Source organism: Tursiops truncatus, chromosome 3 (assembly GCF_011762595.2).
Source record: "Tursiops truncatus isolate mTurTru1 chromosome 3, mTurTru1.mat.Y, whole genome shotgun sequence".
NCBI classification, from domain to species: Eukaryota; Metazoa; Chordata; class Mammalia; order Artiodactyla; family Delphinidae; genus Tursiops; species Tursiops truncatus.
Window position 1 is genome coordinate 12,292,005 of NC_047036.1, and position 23,211 is coordinate 12,315,215.

The following is a 23,211-nucleotide window of genomic DNA, read 5'->3' on the forward strand; positions in this document are numbered from 1 at the left end:
AGCTTATCTGGACTACATTTATGCTTAATATCAACATGGTTTATAAGTGATAGAAAAACTACTCACATATTCAGTCAGCCCTGGACCAGAAGGCTCTGTAGAACAGCCAGAAGTGCGTGCCATATGTCTGCACTGGAAGACCATAGAATGCGCTTTAGGAAACGAGAGCTCAGCGTGGAATGAGTGTGGTTCAAAGCCAGCGTGGATGAGTGGACCACATGTGGGACATTCAACTTATATTCCTATCTGGTGTCTCTGGAGAAAATACCACTCTCTGTTTAAAAAAAAAAACAAAAACAGAGTTCTGAATATAATTGATCCATTGGTCCTCATAGTCAACGTCATCAGGTCTCAGATTATTTAAGTCATTTTGCTGCCACCAGTGTCACTTAGTCACTTGGAAAGTTTAGTCAAGACAATTTCCTAAAATTTTTTTAAATGCTCACTTTAAGTATTTTCAACTTAGTCTAGATGGGTTGTAAAACCCATTTCTGTACAAGTAGTTTATTTAAATGAGGAATGTGCCCTAAGAAGCATTCCTGAGGTACAGAAATATTTTTTCCATTGAAATAATATTCTTTGTTTACGAATAGGCTTTCTTATTTCTGACTTATAAAACCTCAGACGGAACATCTGGACAGAACCATATAGAGGATGGTAGTTAAAACTATCAGCATGGCATTTTACTATTCTGTTTTACTCATCCTCGAGTTTGAAAAGGTGGGGTGAAGGTCAAATCGGTAATGCTAGAAGGCTTCATGGACAACGTATAACTTTACTCCATTGCTCCTTACCATACATCAACACCTTTATAAGGACAAACATGAAGGCCTGAGACTTTCCTGGCCCCATGTCTTTTTATCACTGTCATCCCCAAAGACAGAATCTGGGAAGCAACTTGGGATCTACTTCATGTACCTTCAAGTCTCGGCTTTTGTCCTCTGCTCAGTGTGTGCATGGACTTCCTTTGGGTGCTGGCTTCTCTGGTGGACCGAACTTCATGGGAAGGACCCCAGGGCTAGGTGATGAGAAGCAGCTGGTGTAAACTGACGGTGGGGGTGAAGACCTGAAAAGCTGCGTGAATGTTCTGGAACTTCCCGTATGTGATTCCAAGTAGACACATTTATGACTCCCTTAAATAAAAAAGGAGCAGAGATGAGGTGATACCTGGTGAAAATGATGTTTATTATAAAATATTTGTATCATTATAGCTAAATAGGAAAGATAAATATATGTTTATATCTCTTATCAGAAGCTACCCTTAGCTATAATTAAGCATGCTGGATAGATTAAAAACTGAGCACTGGTGTATATTTGATCTATGTTTAAATTCATTAGTCAGAAAGTGGTAAATGAGAAATTAATTTTTCCACTTGGTTTATATTTCACAAGATAAGAGTGGACACTTCAGTCGGCTTGTGAGGCCAGTTGTATTACTGGTTGCATTTTCAGCTGTCCCTCCTGTGTGTCTTTCTAGGTGCTAGCAGACTGGAAGACACTCCATGTACTGTACAGGAAAAGGAAATGTCACATGATTCTTTTTAAAGCAGGAAGTCAAGTGGCTTTTTCCTTTGAAAACTGTGACAGAACAGTGCTTATAAAACTATCCGTGGTGAATCTGTGGTGATGGACCTGTTCTTAAAATTTCCAATTCTTTGCAGACTGGCACTTTTGTAAAATTAAATTAAAATGTTGCACTGAGATCAAATTGCTATAGAAGTTTCTAAACACTTGCTCTCAGTTTCTGTACATTCTTGCAGATGGGCAGAAAGAGTTTGCTATGTGGCACTGGTCTGTAGAGCACCCTTTAGTAGCAGTGAAACATGAGTTTCAGGCAAGGATCAATAGCTTCTGATGTTATTTATCTGGGAGCTTGGGATTTTGCCCAGAACGGGAGGGCAGTTCTTTCGTTTTGTTGTTTTGCTATTGGTCCAACTTTTGTGTAGAGTTGCCCAGTACGTGCCTTGCTCAGGGCACCTGACTGAGGGGGTGTGTGGGGGCTGGGATCTCTCCTCTGAGTCATACCCTCTGCTTGGCGGAGGTCCTTGGATCAGCCATCAGATAGTCCCAGTTACATTTGCTACCTTTTTGAGAAGGCTTCCCTAGGTTTCTACATTCTCTTAGCGGAAATCAGCAAGAACCTCCTTTTGATTTCAGTTCGTTATGGTTAACAAAAATCTTCATCACATTTCTTTCTTTACTGGATTTCAAGCTCCTGTGGGAAGGAGTGTGGGTCTTATATTGTGACTAGAACAGTGCTCATACTAATATCAAATGAATTCCGAATCACAGGTTGGTAGTGAAAGCCACACTCAGCTGTTAACCTTCTTGAAGAAGCAAAGAATCTCATAGTGTGATGACTTTTTTCCTTCTTTTTTTATTGATCCAGGACTTGAAGAGACAAAGTTTTTAGATGTAGTCCTGGGGAGAGAAGCTCCCTGAAGTTAATGATACCCCGACGTATTCATCCAGTCAGAGAGACCTATGGAATGGCCATGATAGACATAAGAGGTCAAACCAAGTATTGTTAACATTTTATCTTTAGTGAGGTTAAAATTAACCAAGGACATTGAGTTCACCGAGAAACAGGTTCTTAAACAAATATAGCTCATGAAAAAACATTGCTTATTGGGGTCACGGACTCCTAACAATGAACAAAAACTTAATATGTCTGGGGAACACACGTGCCATGTTGCACTGCTGGTGGAAGAGGCCTGACCCCAGCCTGGACTCTGCAGAGCCTCCTGGCAGGTCGCAGGTAGGGGACAGTGGTGTAGGGTGAGGCTGGTGTGGCAAACAGGGAAGCAAGGGCATAGCAGCCTGAGACCACCTCAGGTATTTATCAAAGTGAGAAGCAGGACACACCCCTTGGCATGCACAACTGACATCAGGAAAAATGAAGGCCTGGAAACTTACCACCAACACAGAGGAAATAACTTTTGGTGGCAAATGGGACAGGAGAGAGTTCTTAAACAACGAGTGGCTTGTAATGGTCTCTTCTCCACCAGACACATCCATCACGCCTTGGTTCCTAGGGTCTTCACGCATCTGAAAGGCACACTGTTTGACCCTCACAGGCCTCGTCGATAGTGGCCTGAAGAGGGGGCACGGGCTCAACGTCTGTAATAAGGAAGAGTTTTGAGTAAATCCATGAATTCCAATTCTGTGTGGGATTTTAGTGTGAATGACAAATGTTTATGAGCCTAAGTTGCTGTTTTATGATTAATATGAAATACTGCCTGAGCCTAAAAGCCAGTCTTGCCAGAAACACAAGAAGTATGTGTCTAACATATTTTGGGTTCTGTTCAAGCAGTTAGGTTGTGAGGATAGAAAACCACTTAAGTCAGTTCCATAAGGAGAATCCCACAGACCGACAGGGCAGGAAGTACAGCCAGTCCTCCTGGAAGGCACCTGGGACTTAGAGAGCCAAGAAGTAAAGCTTCCAGCAGCATCTCTCACAATCCACGGAGAGATGGTCTCATCGCTCAAGATTTCCCCGCCTCACTCTGTACATGATCTCTATTTCCTTTCGTCTCTTTGTCTCTCTCCACCTCCATCTCCCACTCTTCATCCTCCGGGCACACAAGGGTGCTCCTGCCACTGAAGGAAGCTGCATCTTAGCTCACCAGTCCAAAATCCTGAGAAGTAGAATCTGATTGGCTCAGCCGACCTACAGTCCTTGAACCACGTGCACAACTCTATCCAATCATCTGTGGCCAAGGCATGGGGCCCAGGCGCCTGCAGCACAGATTCAAAGTTTCTGGGAAGCAGGTGTGTTCAGGGCGTGCCTCAAACCATATCAAATACACGTGGAGTTTTCACAGCTCAGGTGCACACATGAGTGACCTTCAGCGAAGGAAGAAGAATCAGCGTAGTTCAGAGCACCTCGTAGTTAAGGTTGGTAATCATCCAATTAGCATCCTCACCGATAGAAATGTTAACGAGTTCATCAGAGAAGAACAAAGACAAATGCAGGTAACATCAAAGCTTTAGGGTAAGAGTCACACAAGGTTGCCCTCATGAGGCAGTTTTCTTAGCGGTCGGAGGGGAGATAGGAAAAAAAAAGAGTTACAGGTGTCCGGAGTAATTCCCTTCGTGTGCAGGTTTGTTGCTGTTGATCTGCTTAAATAGCCTAAAAGACACACATGTGCTGTTTTTCAAATGCAGACCGAAGTCCTGCGAGCTTTCCTGCAGCTTTTTGATGGAAAGGGGATTTACAGTTCTGTCCTCTAAACTTCAACTACGTGTGTTTTCAGCCCCATTTTTGGCCTGCGGTTGGCTAGCTCTGTAAAGTGCTCTGGGCTCCAGTACTTGAACTTCATGTTGCAAAGGGTAAATTTAGCATTGTCTGCTTCCTCCAAGTTCCATGACGACTTCCTTAATTTGTTGTTCTCTTTGTGCCCTGGGTAGTAAACTCTTATGGACAGTGGAGACTGGCTCCTGCACTCTTAAGCCTAAGTGCCAAGGTTGTCTGGAACCTTATGCACAGAATTCCCAACAGCTCTGTCACAGGTTAGTTTAGTGTTTACTGTAATGAGGTGTTGTTTTCCCTATGCCTTATTCCTTCTACAGGATATTATATTTGTTAAGATACAGCCTGGAGCCAGGGAACAGAGCAGAGAACCCAGACCCTTCGAAGGGTAAACCTGCTGGTTGTTCTCATCTGTCAGATTACATGTGTGGCTTTCTAGACACTAAGTAAATAAAAACAACGGGAAATCTTTGGAGAGCCTCATGGTGGATATCAGAAAAGATAGTTTGGTGTTGTAAATGAATATTCACTAAATCTATTTCTGGGCCAACCTGTGTTGGGGACATTAAAATTACCTACACTTCAAAGGTTAACAATGCAACTAAACTAAGCCAATGTAAGTTTAGGCTTAAACATACAGAGAAGAGGAACTATTTCCCACAAACTAATGGTCGGCAAGACCTAATGGAATGAGTGTGTTGAACAATGCTGTAAAAACCACAATAAAAAAAGCAGTCAGACTTAAAGCTTCATTTTAATAACCTCAGACACCAAGTTGAATATCCATGTGGGAAGAAGCAAACACCTTATAAAATAGATATGGTTGGTGCTAAACCTATACTTACCCCAGCTCAGGGAAAAAGAAGTAAATAGATATGGTGAAATGATTTCAAATTGTTCCAAGCCATCTCCCTTACTTTACTCCTAAACCATCCCCAGATAATGCAATTTTCAAAGTCAGTTATTGTGTTGAACAAAGGACAGTGATGAAAAATAGTAACCAAAGTCATTTTCAAATGAGTGAAACAAGATATGCTTCTTCAAATATGAAGAAATCTCTCAACATAAAACCATTTAACAACTTTTATGAAGTTTAGGAATTAAGCAAAGACGTGGTAAAGGACAACTGCTTCAAAATTGTAGCAATGCCTCTAAGTTCCTATTTGAAGGCTGATGGTCCTGAGGAGATGCATTAGGACCTCGTACATTAATGCAACCTTCAGTGCCATTTAATCCTAACAGGGACCAGAAAGTTCAGCATCATCTATGTAGCAGGCCAAAACGCTGCCAAGTCCTTGTATACAGAGGAATCAAGTATCACACTGAAGTACTGACCTGGTGATTAATGACCCACTATCCGCCAGCCACTTTTCTTCACAGGAGCATTCTGTTTCTCAGCATCCAGCCATACGTTGGGTCCCTCTATGCAACTGCAGGCAACCTCAGTTCCATGTTCCCTCACAGCGACTCTTTGGTCTCAAGCTGTACCATGTGGAGAGAGGATTTTATGAATCTCTTGCCAAGGATCTTTCAGGTCAAGGTCAAGCCATGGATCTTTTCACATTATGCCTTCAAGAGACCAGCATCCAAAGTGACTGTGCAAGAGACCCAGAGGGTCACACCTTAGTAGTAGAGCTAAACTAGCCCAGAATAGAGACTACTCCAGATGTACCCTTAAACACTTAAAAAGAAGCCATGAAAGGATCAAACCAATCTGATCTTCCAGGACTTTAACTAGCTTCCAGAACAAAACCAACATTCTTTAAAGGAGGATAGCTACGTTCAGATACTCAATGATCTAACAACTCAATGTTCAGGATCCAAAAAAAAACACTAGACATGCCAAGAATCAGGAACTATGACCCATAACCAGGAGGAGAAAAAGAATCAATAGAAAAAGACCCACCAATGACAGAGATGGTGAAATTAGTATTCAAAGACAATGAAATAGCTATTACAAACATGCTCAACATGTGTAAGGATCTTTAAATAATATGAATATAATCAGGAGAGATAGTGAAGACATAAAGAACCAACTGGAACTTCTAGAGATGAAAATTAAGATAAGTGAAAAAATACACTGGGTGGGACTAACTGCAGCTTAGACATGGAAAAAGACCAGGGAACCTGAAGATGTAGCAGTACAAACTATTCAATCTGAAACATTAACTAACTAAATAAATCAGGCCTCAATGACCTGGGGATAATATAGAGTGGTTCATTATATGTTTGACTGGAGTCCCAGAAAAGTGTGTGTTGGCAGGAGGAGAGGAGAGGGAGACAGAAAGATATTTGAAGAAATAATGGCTGAAAAACTTCCAAATTTAATAAAAACTATGAACCCACAGATCTAAGGACCTTAAGGAACCTGAAGTAGCATAAACACACACATACACACACACACACACACACACACACACACACACACAATAACATCAAAGTACATCAAAATCAAATTTCTGAAAGACAGTGATAAAGAGAAAATCTTAAAATCAGCCAGAGGAAAAAGGCACATGGTGTACAGAGGAATAAGGATAAGAATGAGAGCAGATTTCAGAAATGATGCAAGTCAGAAGACCATGGACATCTTTAAATTGTAGAATGAAAGAAAAAATACTGTCAACATAGAGTTCTATATCCAGCAAAAATCTTCTTTAAAAATTTTACCTTAAGGTGAAATAAAGACTTATTAAGACAAACAAAAGCTGAGAGGCTTTGCCAGTTAACATCACTGTAAGTATTGTTAGAGGAAGTTCTTTAGATAGAAGAAAAAGAAAACCAGATGGAAACTTGGATCTAACAAAGGAATGAGGAGTACAAAAATGGTAAATATGTGGGTAAATATGAAAGTATTTTTTCACTTTTAAATCTCTTCTATGACTAATTAACTATATAAAGCAAAAATAAACATGTGTTCATAACTTATGCAGAAATAAAATGTATGACAACAATAGCACAAAGGATGGAAGGGGAAAATGGAAGTATATTGTTATAAGGTTATTATACAATATTCAAACATTATTAATTAAAGTAAACTTGGTAAGTTGAGGATATATATTATAAACATTAGCACAACCACTAAAAGCTAAAAGGTAGAGGTATAGCTAAGAAACCAATAGCAGGAAATAGGGTAAAAAATGAACAGAGAACAGATGGGATAAATAGAGAACAAACATCCAGATGGTAGATTTAATCACAACCATTACATGTAAATGGTTACAAACACTCGAAATAAAAAGAATGAATTAGATCCAGCTGACTGGAGGGAATTTCTGGTGCGCTGTGAAGTGGAAAAAGCAACACACAGAGTTGCTGTTAGTATTTGTTTATCTATGGGTAGTAGGAGGGAGAGGTGAGGGAAAAACAAAAGGAGACTGACAAAATGGAAACAGATGCATGATAAAATAACAAGAAGTGTTAAATATAATCTATGACAGTGTTGTTGATAATAAAAATGTGTTCTGAACATAGACCAGGATTAGAAGATGACATGAACAAGTGAAAACATTGAATTGACCTAGGATGTGATTGTGGTTAATTTTATTCTTAGATTCTTGACCTTCCGTATAACTTTTATAACAAAATATTGAAATTTAAAAATAAATGTATGAGGTTGGAAGATACAGAAAATCATGACTCAAATTCCTTTTATAGTGAGTGGTTCTTTGACTCTCTAGTTTTGTGGAAGGAAAATGAAGACCTTTTGTGCAATAATTCTCCCAAGATAGTTCCAACCGTGTAAATGCTTTAGCGTCTTATCTGGTATTAGCACAGGGCACTGGCTGTTGTTGTAGGTAGTCATTAAACATGGCAAGAAACTCCACCTGAAGTGAGAGTCGGTCAGAGTTCTTTGGTTGCAGGTAGCAGGAACTGACTTTGGCTGACTTAAAGGAAAGAAAATCATTGGGAAGACCAGAAAATTAGTCTTGGAATTGAGGCAGCTCCAGAAGGAGGAAGCAGGAATTCCAGGGATGGTCCATAGCAGCAGCAGTCTGGTTGGGTTGCTTCCACTGGAACTAGTGAATTCCAGTCTGTCTTCAAACTTACATCACTGGCTCAAGTGTCAAAGTCCCAGAAAAAATCACTGGGCTCACTCGTCATGTGCTCACTCTCTAGATACGCTAGGACCTACAAGGAGGTGCTCAGGACCGCTTAGGGTCTTGGTAGCAGGAGGGCTGCTTCCTGTAATCACAGTTCTACCAAAATCACATGCACATAGAGAGGGAAGGCTATTTCCCCAAAAGAATTCAGGGTGTTCTAAGGAAGGGCTCATGGACACTGGGTGACCAAAACATACCTTTCTTGGTACTGGAAAAAGGAAGAGGAATCATGGGGAAATTTTCACAGGGTTGAGCGTCATACCAAGAATGTGGAGTCTACCTGCAATGCAAGATCCCACTGCATTCCTGAGTCTGGGGTCCAAATTGAGGAGGGCAAGGTTTGCAAATGCTTTTGTGCTATGAACCTGTGGGAATTGAATTTATGGTCCAAAGCCCAATATAATAGACATGATAAGGCTTGCCTTTAGCCTGAAGGAATTTGATATAGTGGTTTGTGTTGGTGGCTTATTTATAAATATTATATGATTTTTTTCAATATAAATTTGTTTCAGTCTCTCATCTCAAGTGCTCCCATAAATATGTATTAATTATTATGGGTTGTTTTTTTTTTTTTTTTCTGATGGGGCTCTAAAACTGACCAGAAAGAAACCACATTAATACATTTGGGAAAAAGATATTCTAAATATAATAAATGTTGCTGGGTGATATGAAATGACATGGCACGTCTAAATTAAACCTTGAAGAAGAGTATAGGCAGGTGGGCAAGTCAGGGAAATCATTAAGGAAATGAAGCAAACTGTTGAAATTCTGTGCCCCACAAAAGAATAGCCATCTTGCAGATGGGCTTATAGTTGAAGAAAGCAATAAATAATCACTGAAGGAGAAAGTAAGGGTTAAAGAAAGAATACATGAAATGGAAATGGAAGTGTTTGCTTTTGAAAACACTTGGACTCAAGATCCATTCCCAGCTTCTCAGAATGATAGGGCTCCTGTGTGCCTGCTCAGGGTGATGCTCTTTCTTTTCTCCAGGAACAGAAGTACCATTTACGATGTTTGTGTTAAGAAATTCCAGGGCTCCTACGGAAATGTACTCTGACCTCTTACACAACATGTTTACTTAAGCCAGAGCAAAGGAAATAATGGACGTTGAGAGATCAAATGGCTGCCTTCCACTCTGTTCCCTTTAAAAATCAGTAATTTTTATGTACTTCTTTTTCTTCTTAAGGAAGCAGCATCTGGCTTCATGGAATTTGGCAGAGTTAAGCATCCTGTTCTAGTTATGTTGATTTTTTAAATACAAATAAGATTGGTAAATGGCAACTAAAGTTGAACCATCTGAGTAAGAGTGAGAATAATGAAAGCCAGTGAGACTGAACCATACATTTTTAGTTAGGTCTTTGTAGGTCATCTTTTCCCTCTGCCACCCACAGTCATACAGATGAAAACATGACATCACATGATCTGACACAATTTTTCTGTTCAAACATTTGTGGGAACTTTCTATATAATTTCTTATTTTGAAGTGCTATTTTTTACACAATTCTTTTATAACAGTGTTGTGTGAGGTTAGAATTAACATCTACCATACAGATAAAGTCTGTTATGACAGGACTGATCACATGGAAATATGTGTAGGGGACATGTAGCTGCAATTATGTGCTGAAGTTCATCTTTGGACTAAATTTAGAAAGGTGAAGGATTGGATATATAGCTTTTAATCCTTTCCTCATCTTTAGAAAATGGGCCCATTTCCAGGCCAGGGCCAGGATTATGTCTTAGAAATTTGAGCCCATGTGAAGCATGCTTAAGAAGATTATTCTTACCATGAAGGCTCTTAACAGAATTAATCTTAAGCCTGAGTATGACCCAGACACTAGTCTGGGCTTCTAGTGTCACAGGATATTACGTGCGCCCAGAATAAAATAAATTGCTCAATAATGCAATGGGATGATTTGCTCAACAATTCAGTAATAAAAATAACTTCATGGGGCTTCCCTGGTGGCGCAGTGGTTGAGAGTCTGCCTGCCGATGCAGGGGACGCGGGTTCGTGCCCCGGTCTGGGAAGATCCCACGTGCCGCGGAGTGGCTGGGCCCGTGAGCCATGGCCGCTGAGCCTGAGCGTCCGGAGCCTGTGCTCCACAACGGGAGAGGCCACAACAGTGAGAGGCCCGCGTACCGCAAAAAAAAAAAAAAAAAAAAAAAAAAAAAAACTTCATGAATACAAGTCATATGACTTATTTCACAAATATTGTCTTAGTTTATCATGCATGTATAATTATTCACAAGGTTTAGATACGAAAATGAAGCTAATAGAGGCAAGTGACTTGTCTAAGAACTCATGCTGAGTGAGTGCCTGGCACACAACGATATATTTTGCTAAGTGGATTAATGAAGTGTTGTAGCAGATCCTTTGTCTTCTGGTCAACTGCTTACGAAATGTACAAATGAAGACAAGCATAGCTGCCATAATATACAGCAGTGTTGAAAAGAAGAAAAGCATAATAGAAATGTCACTTTTAGAAAACTTTTGCAGGACTTTGGTAGCCTTTTGTAAGCTAATTTTGAAAAGATGGCAGGCAGGGGAGCTGTCCTTGGTGCTGAACCTTCCATGAGGCGAACAGGTTAGAGGATGGCCTCAACCAGTTTTCCTACATATTTTCTTCTGGGCTTCTATTACCAATGACAATACTATCAATAAAAAATTGTACTTCTAACAAATTTTCCTTTCTAAATATTTTAAGGATTTTATAATATTTTTAATTATAGCTTTGTTATTATTTTAAAAGGTAAATTTAATGCTATAATTCACTAGATTTTAGTATAGTCACAAAGTTGTGGAATTATCACCATTATGTAATTTTAGAATATTTTTATTACTGCTGAAAAAAGAAAAAACCCAAAGAAACCCCTCTCCTCAGCCTCTGGAACCAGGAATCTACTATCCCTATAGATTTGCCTATTCTGGACTTTTCATATAGATGGAATCATACAATATGTGGCCATTTGTAACTTACTGCTTTCACATAGCATACTGTTTTTGAGGACTATCCATGTTGTGATATGTATCAATACTTCATTAAGTTTACTGACAAACAATCCATTGTATGAATATACCACATTCTATTCATCAGTTAATGAACATTTAAATTGCTTCTCCTTTTGGGCTATGCTGCTGTGAACATCTATGTACAAGTTTTTTTGTGCGGCTATGTTTTCAGTTCTCTTGTGTGTATACCCAGGAATGGAACTGCTGGGTTATATGATCTTTTTAATATTTTGAGGATCTGTCAAACACTTTTCCAAAGCACTTGCCACCAGCAATGTATGAGTATTCCAATTTTTCCTCATCCTTTTCAACAACTGTTATTGTCTGCTTTTTAATATTAGTCATCCTAGTGGGTGTGAAATTGTATCTCATTGTGGTTGACTTGCATTTCTGTAATGACTAATGACGTTGAGCATCTTTTCATGTACTTATTGGACACCTGTCATCTTCTTTGGAGAAATGGCCATTCAAATTTTTTGCACATTTTTAAAAATTTGGGTGGTTTTTCTTTTTATTGTTAAGGTGAAAGAGTTTTTTATATATTCTGGATACAAATCCTTTATCAAATATATCATTTAGAAATATTTTCTCTCGTGCTGTGGGTTGTCTTTTCACTTTCTTGATAGTGTAAATGACTGTTTTCAACACAGTGATCCTTCTCTGATGGAATATTACTCAGCCATAAAAAAGAATAATGCCATTTGTAGCAACATAGATGGGCCTAGAGATTATCATACTGAAACAAGTCAGACAGAGAAAGACAAATATATGATGTCACTTATATGTGGAATCTAAAAAATAGTGCAAACAAACTTATTTACAAAACAGAAATGGACTCACTGACATAGAAGACAAACCTATGGTTACCAAAGGGGAAGGGGAGAGGGATAAATTGGGAGTATGGGATTTACAGATGCACACTACCACATATAAAATGGGTAAACAACAAGGATTTACTATATACAGGACAGGGACTGTATACAATATCTTGTAATAACCTATAATGGAAGATAATTTTTTATTTATTTTTTTTGCAGTACGTGGGCCTCTCACTGCCGTGGCCTCTCCCGTGGCGGAGCACAGGCTCCGGACGCACAGGCTCAGCGGCCATGGCTCACGGGCCCAGCCGCTCCGCGGCACGCGGGATCCTCCCGGACCGGGGCATGAACCCGCGTCCCCTGCATCGGCAGGCGGACTCCCAACCACTGCGCTACCAGGGAAGCCCGGAAGAGAATTCTTAAAAAGGATATATATATATACACACACACACACACACACACACACACACACACACACGTATAATCAAATCACTTTGAGGTACACCTGAAACTAATACAATATTATAAATCAACTATACTTCAATTTAAAAATTGTAGAAAAAGAACAGAAATACACAAATAAAAAAAGAAAAAAAAAAGAATTCCAGTATCTATGCTCCAAGTAGCTCATTACGAAGGAAGGAACTCATTTACAACATAATTGTTGGCAAATATTATATGAAAGAAAAATTTTAGTGGTTCTCTGGTAAAAGGCTTGCTTATAAAACTGGACGATGCAGAATGTGTGGCATCTGTTCCCTGCAGAAGAAGAGGTATGCCTCACTATAACACTGTACTTTTCTCATTGTGTGGAACCTACTCTCCTATCAATAAAACAAACTCTGCTTGAAAATGATAGCCAAGGAAAAAAGGGATGGAAGCATAGAACTGTTTTATATACTAATAAGTATTAAACCCCTGTTTTCAAATTTTATTCTTTGGCAATAAAATATATTCCTCTCACACAATCAGAGAAAGATTAAACTATTTTTTAATTGGAAAATATTTACATCAGCAAGAGCTTTTCCCCCTTATTGGAAAGCAGAATAAAAAAAAGAGTCTAGTGAGTTAACTGAGATCAATTTTATTCCTTTAAAAAGTTTCAAGGTTGAGAGCTCAAGATGGTGTAATAGAAGGATGTAGAGCACACCTCCTCCCACAGACACATCAAAAATACATCTGCATGTGGAACAGTTCTCACAGAGTACCTACTGAATGCTGGCAGAAGATCTCATACAACTAAAACTACAAGAAAGATAACTATTTAACCAGATAGGGTGAAAGGAAAAAAATAAAAGGAATTAGGATGGGACCTGCGCCCCTGGGAGGGAGCTGTGAAAGAAGGCTTTCCTCACCCTGGGAACTCCCTTCACCAGTTGGGAGATCATTTGGGACAAATAGGGAGCTTCAGAGGCTCACAGGAGAGTGCAGCAACTGGCTTATGGCAGGCAGAACAGAGACAGACCAGGACAGACGGTCCTGGACACCTCACTGCACTCCCCAGCCTGAGATGTGCATCTGCTGGTGTGTGCAGGGTCTTGGTGCTGAAACTCAGGCTTCAGTGGACAGACCTGGGGAGAGGACTGGGGTTGGCTGCAGGGAGACAGCCCAAAGGAGCTGGAGTGTGGTCCAGGTCGCAACTGGGGGTGTGCTCAGGACAGAGCCCAGATCTGCCATAGCAGCCCCATTGCTAACATGTGCAGGGAGTGAGGGGTAGGGCCCTGACAGAGCAGCCTCATTCTATGTGTGCCTACAGCAGGCATGCATCTGCCTCTACAAGCTCTGGGAGCACGCAAGTGCCAGTGGGTTGCTGACCCGCAGAGGCAAGGCTGAAGTCTGAACTGATCCCTGGGTCCATGTGACTTTGAAGCAGGGCTAAAATCTGCAGAGCCATATCCCTACAGCTGTATGACATTGGTGATTTACACCACCAGGGCCTTTGTAAACTTGGCACCTATGGGACACCCAAGTGGATTACTGGTGCTCCCATGGCTAGGGTGGGTCTGGTGTTAGCAGCTGCAGGCTTTGCAAGTGTAAGCATGCAGAGGTGCAGCTGCGGTCTGGGCTGATCCCGTACCACCCAGGGGTAGAACTATGGTGGGTCACAGTGCCTGCTCAACATATCTGTGCTGGTGGCTTTGTGAGCATGGAGCCTAAGGGACACCCAGGCTGGGTGCCAGAATTCCCACAGCTGAGGTGGGACCAAGGGCAGTATACTTTCTGAGCATGCATGGGTGACAGGCAACCCCAGAGAGCACACTTCCAGGTGGAAAGCTCTTATGAAGGAATACTCAGTGGCTCCTCTTGCAGTGGAAGTACTCCACTACCATCAACCTCAAACTGCAGCTCAGAAACAGATCTGAGAGCTAATACTTCAACAAATAAGGAGCAGACCCTGCCCCCAATAGGGCTGTGACAACCACAGAGCAAAGAGGAGGCCCCACTCAACATCCAGTGCAGGCTGCGGTCACCACAACACCAATCAAGCCCCCTATCAAGGAGACAACACTCAGCACACACTGAGGAAAGATGTGGAAGGCATCCATACTAAAAACAGTCTTCACCCCAAAAATATAAGACTCATGCAGGTTACACAGGGATGCTCCCACACCCTCAAGAACACAGTGGGTAAATTCATACAGTCAGAGAAATATAAGAAAAATGAAGAAGCAGAGGAACCAGTCTCAATTAAAAGAATAAGAGAAATCCCCAGAAAGAACAAACAATGAAAGAGACCTCTCCAGCCTGCAAGATCACGAGTTCAAAATGGAGGTAATAAAAATACTGAAGGAATTAAGAAAGGCTATCGATAGAAATGCAGATCACTGTAACAAGGAGCTAGAAACTAAAAAGAGGAGTCAAGAAAAATTAGAAAATTCATCTGCTGAGACAAAAGCCAAGCTAAAGGCAATAAATAGCAAACTAGATAATATAGAACAATGAATAAGTGATCTGGAAGATAAAACAATGGAAACCACCCAATGAGAACAGCAGACAGAAAGACAAACGAAAAAAAAATGAAAGCATTGTGAGACCTATGGGACAATATAAAGCAAGCCAATCTACACATAATAGGGATCCCAGAAGAAGAAGAAAGAGAAAAGGGGATCAAAAATGTTTTTGAAAAAATTATGGCTGAAAACTTCCCAAACCTAAAGAAGGGAACAGATATCTAGGTACAGGAAGCACAGAGGGTCCAAAACAAACCTACACCAAGACATATTATAATTAAAATGGAAAAAGTTGAAGATAAAGAGAAGATTCTAAAGGTAGCAAGAGAAAAACAAAGAGTTAGTCACAAGGGAATCCCCATAAGGCTATAAGCTGATTTCTCTACAGAACCATTGCAAGAGAGAAGTGGCAATGGTTCTCTACAGAACCATTGCAAGAGAAAAACCTGCAACCTAGGATACTCTGCCCAGCAAGATTATCATTTAGAATAGAAGGAGAGATAAAGAATTTCTCAGACAAGCAAAACGTAAAAGAAGGGGAACGTAAAAAAAAAAGTCCCTTTAAAATTCGCATCCAAAAAAATAAAATACTTATGAATAAGCCTGACTGAGGAGGTGAAAACTTATATGCTGAGAACTATAAAACATTAATAAAGGAAACTGAAGATGATTTAAAGAAATGGAAAGATATCCCATGCTCTTGGATTGGAAGAATTAAAATAGTTAAAATGACGATACTACCCAAAGCAATCTACAGATTTAATGCAATCCCTATCAAATTACCCATGACAGTTTTCACAGAACTAGAACAAATAATCCTAAAATTTATATGGAACCATAAAAGACCCAGAATTGCCAAAGCAATCCTGAGGAAAAAGAATGAAGTAGGAGGCATAACCCTCCCAGACTTCAGACAATACTACAAAGCTACAGTAATCAAAACACCATGTTACTGGCACAAAAACAGACATATGGATCAATGGAACAGAATAGAAAGCCCAGAAATAAACCCACACACCTGTGGTCAATTAATCTTCGATAAAGAAGGTAAGAATATACAGTGGAGAAAAGAGTCTCTTCCGTAAGTGGTGCTGGGAAAGCTGGACAGCCGCATGTAAATCAATGAAGTTAGAACACATCCTCACACTATAACAAAAATAAACTCAAAATGACTTAAAAACTTAAATATAAGACAGGGCATTATAAAACTCCTAGAAGAGAACATAGGCAAAACATTCTCTGACATAAATCATAGCAATGTTTTCTTTGGTCAGTCTCCTAAGGCAATAGAAGTAAAAGCAAAATTAAACAAATGGAACCTAATCAAACTTATAAGCTTTGCACAGCAAAGGAAACCATAAACAAAATGAAAAGATGGGGCTTCCCTGGTGGCGCAGTGGTTGAGAATCTGCCTGCTAATGCAGGGGACACGGGTTCGAGCCCTGGTCTGGGAGGATCCCACATGCTGCAGAGCAACTAGGCCTGTGAGCCACAACTACTGAGCCTGTGCGTCTGGAGCCTGTGCTACGCAACAAGAGAGGCCACGATAGTGAGAGGCCTGCACACCGCGATGAAGAGTGGCCCCCGCTTGCCACAACTAGAGATAGCCCTCGCACAGAAATGAAGACCCAACACAGCAAAAATTAATTATTAAACTCCTACCCCCAACATCTTAAAAAAAAAATGAAAAAACGACCTACACACTGACAGAAAATATATGCAAATGATGCGACTGACAAGGGATTAATTTCCAAACTATACAAACAGATCATACAACTCAACAAAAAAACAAACAATGCAATCAAAAAATGGACAGAAGACCTAAACAGACATTTCTCCAAAGAAGACATATAGATGGCCAACAGCACATGAAAAGCTGCTCAACATCACTAATTATTAGAGAAATGCAAATCAAAATTACAATGAGATCTTACCTCACACCAAGTCAGAATGGCCATCATCTTAAAAATCTAAAAATAACAAATGCTGGAGAGGGTGTGGAGAAAAGGGAACCTTCCTACACTTTTGGTGGGAATGTAAATTGGTGCAGCCACTATTATGGAGAACAGTATGGAGGTTCCTTAAAAAACTAAAAATAGAGTTACCATATGACCCAGCAATCCCACTACTAGTTATATATCCAGAAAAGATGAAAACACTAATGTGGAAAGATACATTCACCCCAATGATCATAGCAGCACTATTTACAACAGCCAAGAAAGGGAGGAAACCAAAGTGTCCATTGATGGATGAATGGATAAAGAAGATGTGGTATGTATATATATATATATATATATATATACACATACACACACATACACACACACACACACACACACACTGGAATATTACTCAGCCATTAAAAGGAATGAAATAATGCCATTTGTAGCAACATGGATGGACCTAGAAATGATCATACTAAGTGAAGTAAGCCCAACAGAGAAATACAAATATCATATGATATCACTTATATGTGGAATCTAAAATATGATACAAATGAACTTATTTTCAAAACAGAAATGGACTCACTGACATAGAAAACAAACGTATGGTTACAAAGGGGAAAGTGGGTGGAAGAGGGATGAAATAGGAGTTTGAGATTAGCAGATACAAACTACTATATATAAAATAGATAAACAAGGATTTACTGTATAGCACAGGGAACTATATGCTATATCATGTAATCACCTATAATGGAAAAGAATATGAAAAAGAATATATATTCATATATATATATACACACATATATATAACTGAATCACTTTGTTACACACCAGAAACTAACACAACATTGTAAATCAACTATACATCATTAAAAATAAAATAAATTTAATTTAAAAAACTTTCAAATATAGCATTTATCCAACACCTACACTGAGTTGAAAAATATCTTCTCATATCCCTGAGCTAAAAATGTATTTTCCCTACATGGGCAGTTTTCCATTATTTGTTTCAGTTAAGGGAATGTTCTTCCTCCTGCTAAAAATCAATAATTGCTATCAGTATAATTGAAGAATCATTCAAACATTCAAAGTTTGATTTGTTCATAAGGGTAAATGATATTTATTAATCTTTATTTTTAAATGCTTATTTTGTTGGACAGAAAATGAGAGTTATCTAATAGCTTAATTTACAAACATCTGAAATTCACTATTAATTTATTTAGCTTTCAAAGTGTTTTCCCCTAGTATCTTAAAGTCATTACAGGGCCATCTGAAATACTTTTTATATTTTACCCAAATAATTCCTCTGTACATTTACTTTAAAAAATAAATATATAGTGGGAGTCAGAAGACCTGAGTTCGATTTTTGATGTCACTGTGATCTCTAGAAGATAGTAAACTGCAGGTTTAATTTTCCATCTTTTGAGGATGCTATATGAATGATTAAAATTGGCTTTGAACTTTTCTCTGCTGGTGTCACCAGAATTAGAGTAAAGCAAGAATTTTTTTGTTTTATTTTGCTTTGGGTTTTTTTGATTTTGGTTTTTGTCTTTAGCCACTGTTCACTACTGGATTATGGAGAAGACACAGTCTACAACAAAAATCCTCATATAAGAGTCTTCTCAGTCAAGTCACCACTTCAGTCATTACCCTGCCCTACATAATGTCAGAAAGATGAGAGCTTTACAGAAACATGGGCTCTGTCAACCTCCACCCTCTCCTTTGTCAAAAATTTCAGAGCAGGTGCAGAACTGACAAAGCTCACCTGGAGTTCACAAAGCTAAATTCTGGGAAGGACTCACTAGGAATTATTATGACACCTGGGGAACAAAATTTCCTATCACCTGGTGGTCTAGGTAATATCACTCTGCTGGGATGTCTCCAAGGGCAACAGTTATAAAGCTTTGGATAATCAGGTAACAATTAGACACTGTGAAATTCTGCCAGAGCTAGCTTCTACTGGAAGAGGAGGAAAATTTAATTTCAATAGAAATTATTTTTTGTACTTCAAACGAACCAAGCAAATATTTACTTGTTACTAACTCTGTGCCAGGAACCGGGCCAGGTGTGGGGACATAAAGAATGGTGGTATAGTCTTTACCCAAAGGAGATCACATTATAATTGAGAGACTAATGGAAAACAAATATTGATAAACCTGTTTTATTCCTATCTACATTTGGAACCAATATAGGCGGAGAAATTAATTCTCACAGGCAACTGAAGAGTGTAGATGTTATAGTTTAGAAGGTAGGATGGACCAAATTGTGAAGAAAGTGGAATGTCACATCAATAATAGTCAATAGGGAAGAGAGGGGGAAGATGGCGGAAGAGTAAGACGCGGAGATCACCTTCCTCCCCACAGATACATCAGAAATACATCTACACGTGGAACAACTCCTACAGAACACCTACTGAACGCTGGCAGAAGACCTCAGACATCCCAAAAGGCAAGAAACTCCCCACGTACCTGGGTAGGGCAAAAGAAAAAAGAATAAACAGAGACAAAAGAATAGGGACGGGACCTGCACCAGTGGAAGGGAGCCGTGAAGGAGGAAAGGTTTCCACACACTAGGAAGCCACTTCGTGGGCGGAGACTGCGGGTGGCGGAGGGGGAAGCTTCGGAGCTGCGGAGAAGAGCACAGCAACAGGGGTGGGGAGGACAAAGGGGGGAGATTCCCGCACAGAGGACTAGTGCCGACCGGCACTCACCAGCCCGAGAGGCTTGTCTGCTCACCCGCCGGGGCGGGCGGGGCTGGGAGCTGAGGCTCGGGCTTCAGTCGGAGCGCAGGGAGAGGACTGGGGTTGGCGGCGTGAACACAGCCTGCAGGGGGTTAGTGTGCCACGGCTGGCCGGAAGGGAGTCCGGAAAAAGTCTGGACCTGCCGAAGAGGCAACAGACTTTTTCTTCCCTCTTTGTTTCCTGGTGCGCGAGGAGAGGGGATTAAGAGCACTGCTTAAAGGAGCTCCAGAGACGGGCGCGAGCCGCGGCTAAAAGCGCAGACCCCAGAGACGGGCATGAGACGCTAAGGCTGCTGCTGCCGCCACCAAGAAGCCTGTGTGCAAGCACAGGTCACTATCCACACCTCCTTTCCGGGGAGCCTGTGCAGCCCGCCACTGCCAGAGTCCCGGGATCCAGAGACAACTTTCCCAGGAGAACACACAGCGAGCCTCAGGCTCGGCCAACATCACGCCGGCCTCTGCCGCAACGTCACGCCGCCTCTGACGCCGCAGGCCCGCCCCCCCCACCCGGGCCCCCCCCCCCCCCCCCCGCACGGCCTGAGTGAGCCAGAGTCCCCGAAGCAGCGGCTCCTTCCTGTCTGAGGGAAGAACAGACGCCCTCCAGCGACCTACACGCAGAGGCGGGGCCAAATCCAAACCTGAGCCCCTGGGAGCTGTAAGAACAAAGAAGAGAAAGGGAAATCTCTCCCAGCAGCCTCAGGAGCAGCGGATTAAAGCTCCACAATCAACTTGATGTACCCTGCAGCTGTGGAATACCTGAATAGACAATGAATCATCCCAAATTGAGGAGGGGGACTTTGAGAGCAAGATTTATTATTTTTTTCCCCTTTTCCTCTTTTTGTGTGTATGTGTATGCTTCTGTGTTAGATTTTGTCTGTATAGCTTTCCTTTCACCATTTGTCCTAGGGTTCTATCCATCTGTTTTTTTTTACTTAAAAAAATTTTTTTTCTTAATAATTATTTTTTATTTTAACAACTTTATTTTATTTTATCTTACTTTATTTTATTTTATCCTTTCTTTTCTTCTTTCTTCCTTCCTTCCTTCCTCCCTCTCTCTGCCCCCCCTCCCCCTCCCCCCCTTTCTTTGTTACTACTTTTTCCCCCTTTTATTCTGAGCCGTGTGGATGAAAGGCTCTTGGTGCTGTAGCCAGGAGTCAGTGCTGTGCCTCTGAGGTGGGAGAGCCAACTTCAGGACACTGGTCCACAAGAGACCTCCCAGCTCCACATAATATCAAATGGTGAAAATCTCCCAGAGATCTCCATCTCAACACCAGCACCCAGCTTCACTCAACGACCAGCAAGCTAGAGTGCTGGACACCCTATGCCAAACAACTAGCAAGACAGGAACACAACCCCACCCATTAGCAGAGAGGCTGCCTAAAATCATAAGTCCACAGACACCCCAAAACACACCACCAGACGTGGACCTGCCCACCAGAAAGATAAGATCCAGCCTCATTCACCAGAACACAGGCACTAGTCCCCTCCACCAGGAAGCCTACACAACCCACTGAACCAACTTTAGCCACTGGAGACAGACACCAAAACAACGGGAACTACGAACCTGCAAAAAGGAGACCCCAAACACAGTAAGATAAGCAAAATGAGAATACAGAAAAACACACAGCAGATGAAGGAACAAGATAAAAACCTACCAGACCTAATAAATAAAGAGGAAATAGGCAGTCTACCGGAAAAAGAATTCAGAATAATGATAGTAAAGATGATCCAAAATCTTGGAAATAGAATAGAGAAAATGCAAGAAACATTTAACAAGGACCTAGAAGAACTAAAGATGAAACAAGCAACAATGAACAATACAATAAATGAAATTAAAAATACTCTAGCAGGGATCAATAGCAGAATAACTGAGGCAGAAGAACGGATAAGTGACCTGGAAGATAAAATAGTGGAGATAACTACTGCAGAGCAGAATAAAGAAAAAAGAATGAAAAGAACTGAGGACAGTCTCAGAGACCACTGGGACAACATTAAACGCACCAACATTCGAATTATAGGGGTTCCAGAAGAAGAAGAGAAAAAGAAAGGGACTGAGAAAATATTTGATGAGATTATAGTTGAAAACATCCATAATATGGGAAAGGAAATAGTTAATCAAGGCCAGGAAGCACAGAGAGTCACATACTGGATAAATCCAAGGAGAAACATGCCAAGACACATATTGATCAAACTTTCAAAAATTAAGTACAAAGAAAACATATTAAAAGCAGCAAGGGAAAAAAACCAAATAACACACAAGGGACTCCCTATAAGGTTAACAGCTGATCTTTCAGCAGAAACTCTGCAAGCCAGAAGGGACTGGCAGGACATATTTAAAGTAATGAAGGAGAAAAACCTACAACCAAGATTACTCTACACAGCAAGGATCTCATTCAGATTTGATGGAGAAATTAAAACATTTACAGACAAGCAAAAGCTGAGAGAGTTCAGCACCACCAAACCAGCTTTACAACAAATGCTAAAGGAACTTCTCTAGGCAAGAAACACAAGAGAAGGAAAAGACCTACAATAACAAACCCAAAACAATTAAGAAAATGGGAATAGGAACATACATATCGATAATTACCTTAAATGTAAATGGACTAAATGCTCCCACCAAAAGACACAGACTGGCTGAATGGATACAAAAACAAGACCCATATAGATGCTGTCTACAAGAGACCCACTTCAGGACTAGAGACACATACGGACTGAAAGTGAGGGGATGGAAAAAGATATTCCATGCAACTGGAAACCAAAAGAAAGCTGGAGTAGCAATTCTCATATCAGACACAATAGACTTTAAAATAAAGACTACTGCAAGAGACAAAGAAGGATACTACATAATGATCAAGGGATCAATCCAAGAAGAAGATATAACAATTGTAAATATTTATGCACCCAACATAGGAGCATCCCAATACATAAGGCAAATACTAACAGCCATAAAAGAGGAAATCCAGAGTAACACATTCATAGTAGGGGACTTTAACACTCCACTTTCACCAATGGACAGATCATCCAAAATGAAAATAAAGAAGGAAACACAAGCTTTAAATGATACATTAAACAAGATGTACTTAATTAATATTTATAGGACATTCCATCCAAAAACAACACAATACACATTTTTCTCAAGTGCTCATGGAACATTCTTCAGGATAGATCATGCCTTGGGTCACAAATCAAGCCTTGGTAAATTTAAGAAAATTGAAATTCTATCAAGTATCTTTTCCGACCACAACGCTATGAGACTAGACATCAACTACAAGAAAAGATCTGTAAAAAAAAAAAACACATGGAGGCTAAACAATACACTACTTAATAACGAAGTGATCACTGAAGAAATCAAAGAGGAAATCAAAAAATACCTAGAAACAAATGACAATGGAGACACGATG

General features: G+C 40.4%; 1 long non-coding RNA gene across 16 annotated transcripts in view; it reads right to left on the minus strand.

Moving 5' to 3' along the window:
- Positions 1-23,211, minus strand: part of LOC117311563 (uncharacterized) — a 72,652-nt gene that overhangs the window by 20,551 nt on the left and 28,890 nt on the right. For 14 of the 16 annotated variants that reach the window (XR_012330632.1, XR_012330633.1, XR_004525751.2 and 11 more), the window contains 4 exons: positions 5,588-5,734; positions 2,917-3,120; positions 919-1,133; positions 67-274 (listed from right to left, as the gene is read on the minus strand). This is a non-coding gene — a long non-coding RNA (uncharacterized lncRNA). Of the gene's footprint in view, positions 1-66; positions 275-918; positions 1,134-2,025; positions 2,483-2,916; positions 3,121-5,587; positions 5,735-23,211 lie in introns of all 16 variants that reach the window. The other 2 variants (XR_004525749.2, XR_004525748.2) reach the window with 2 other exon arrangements.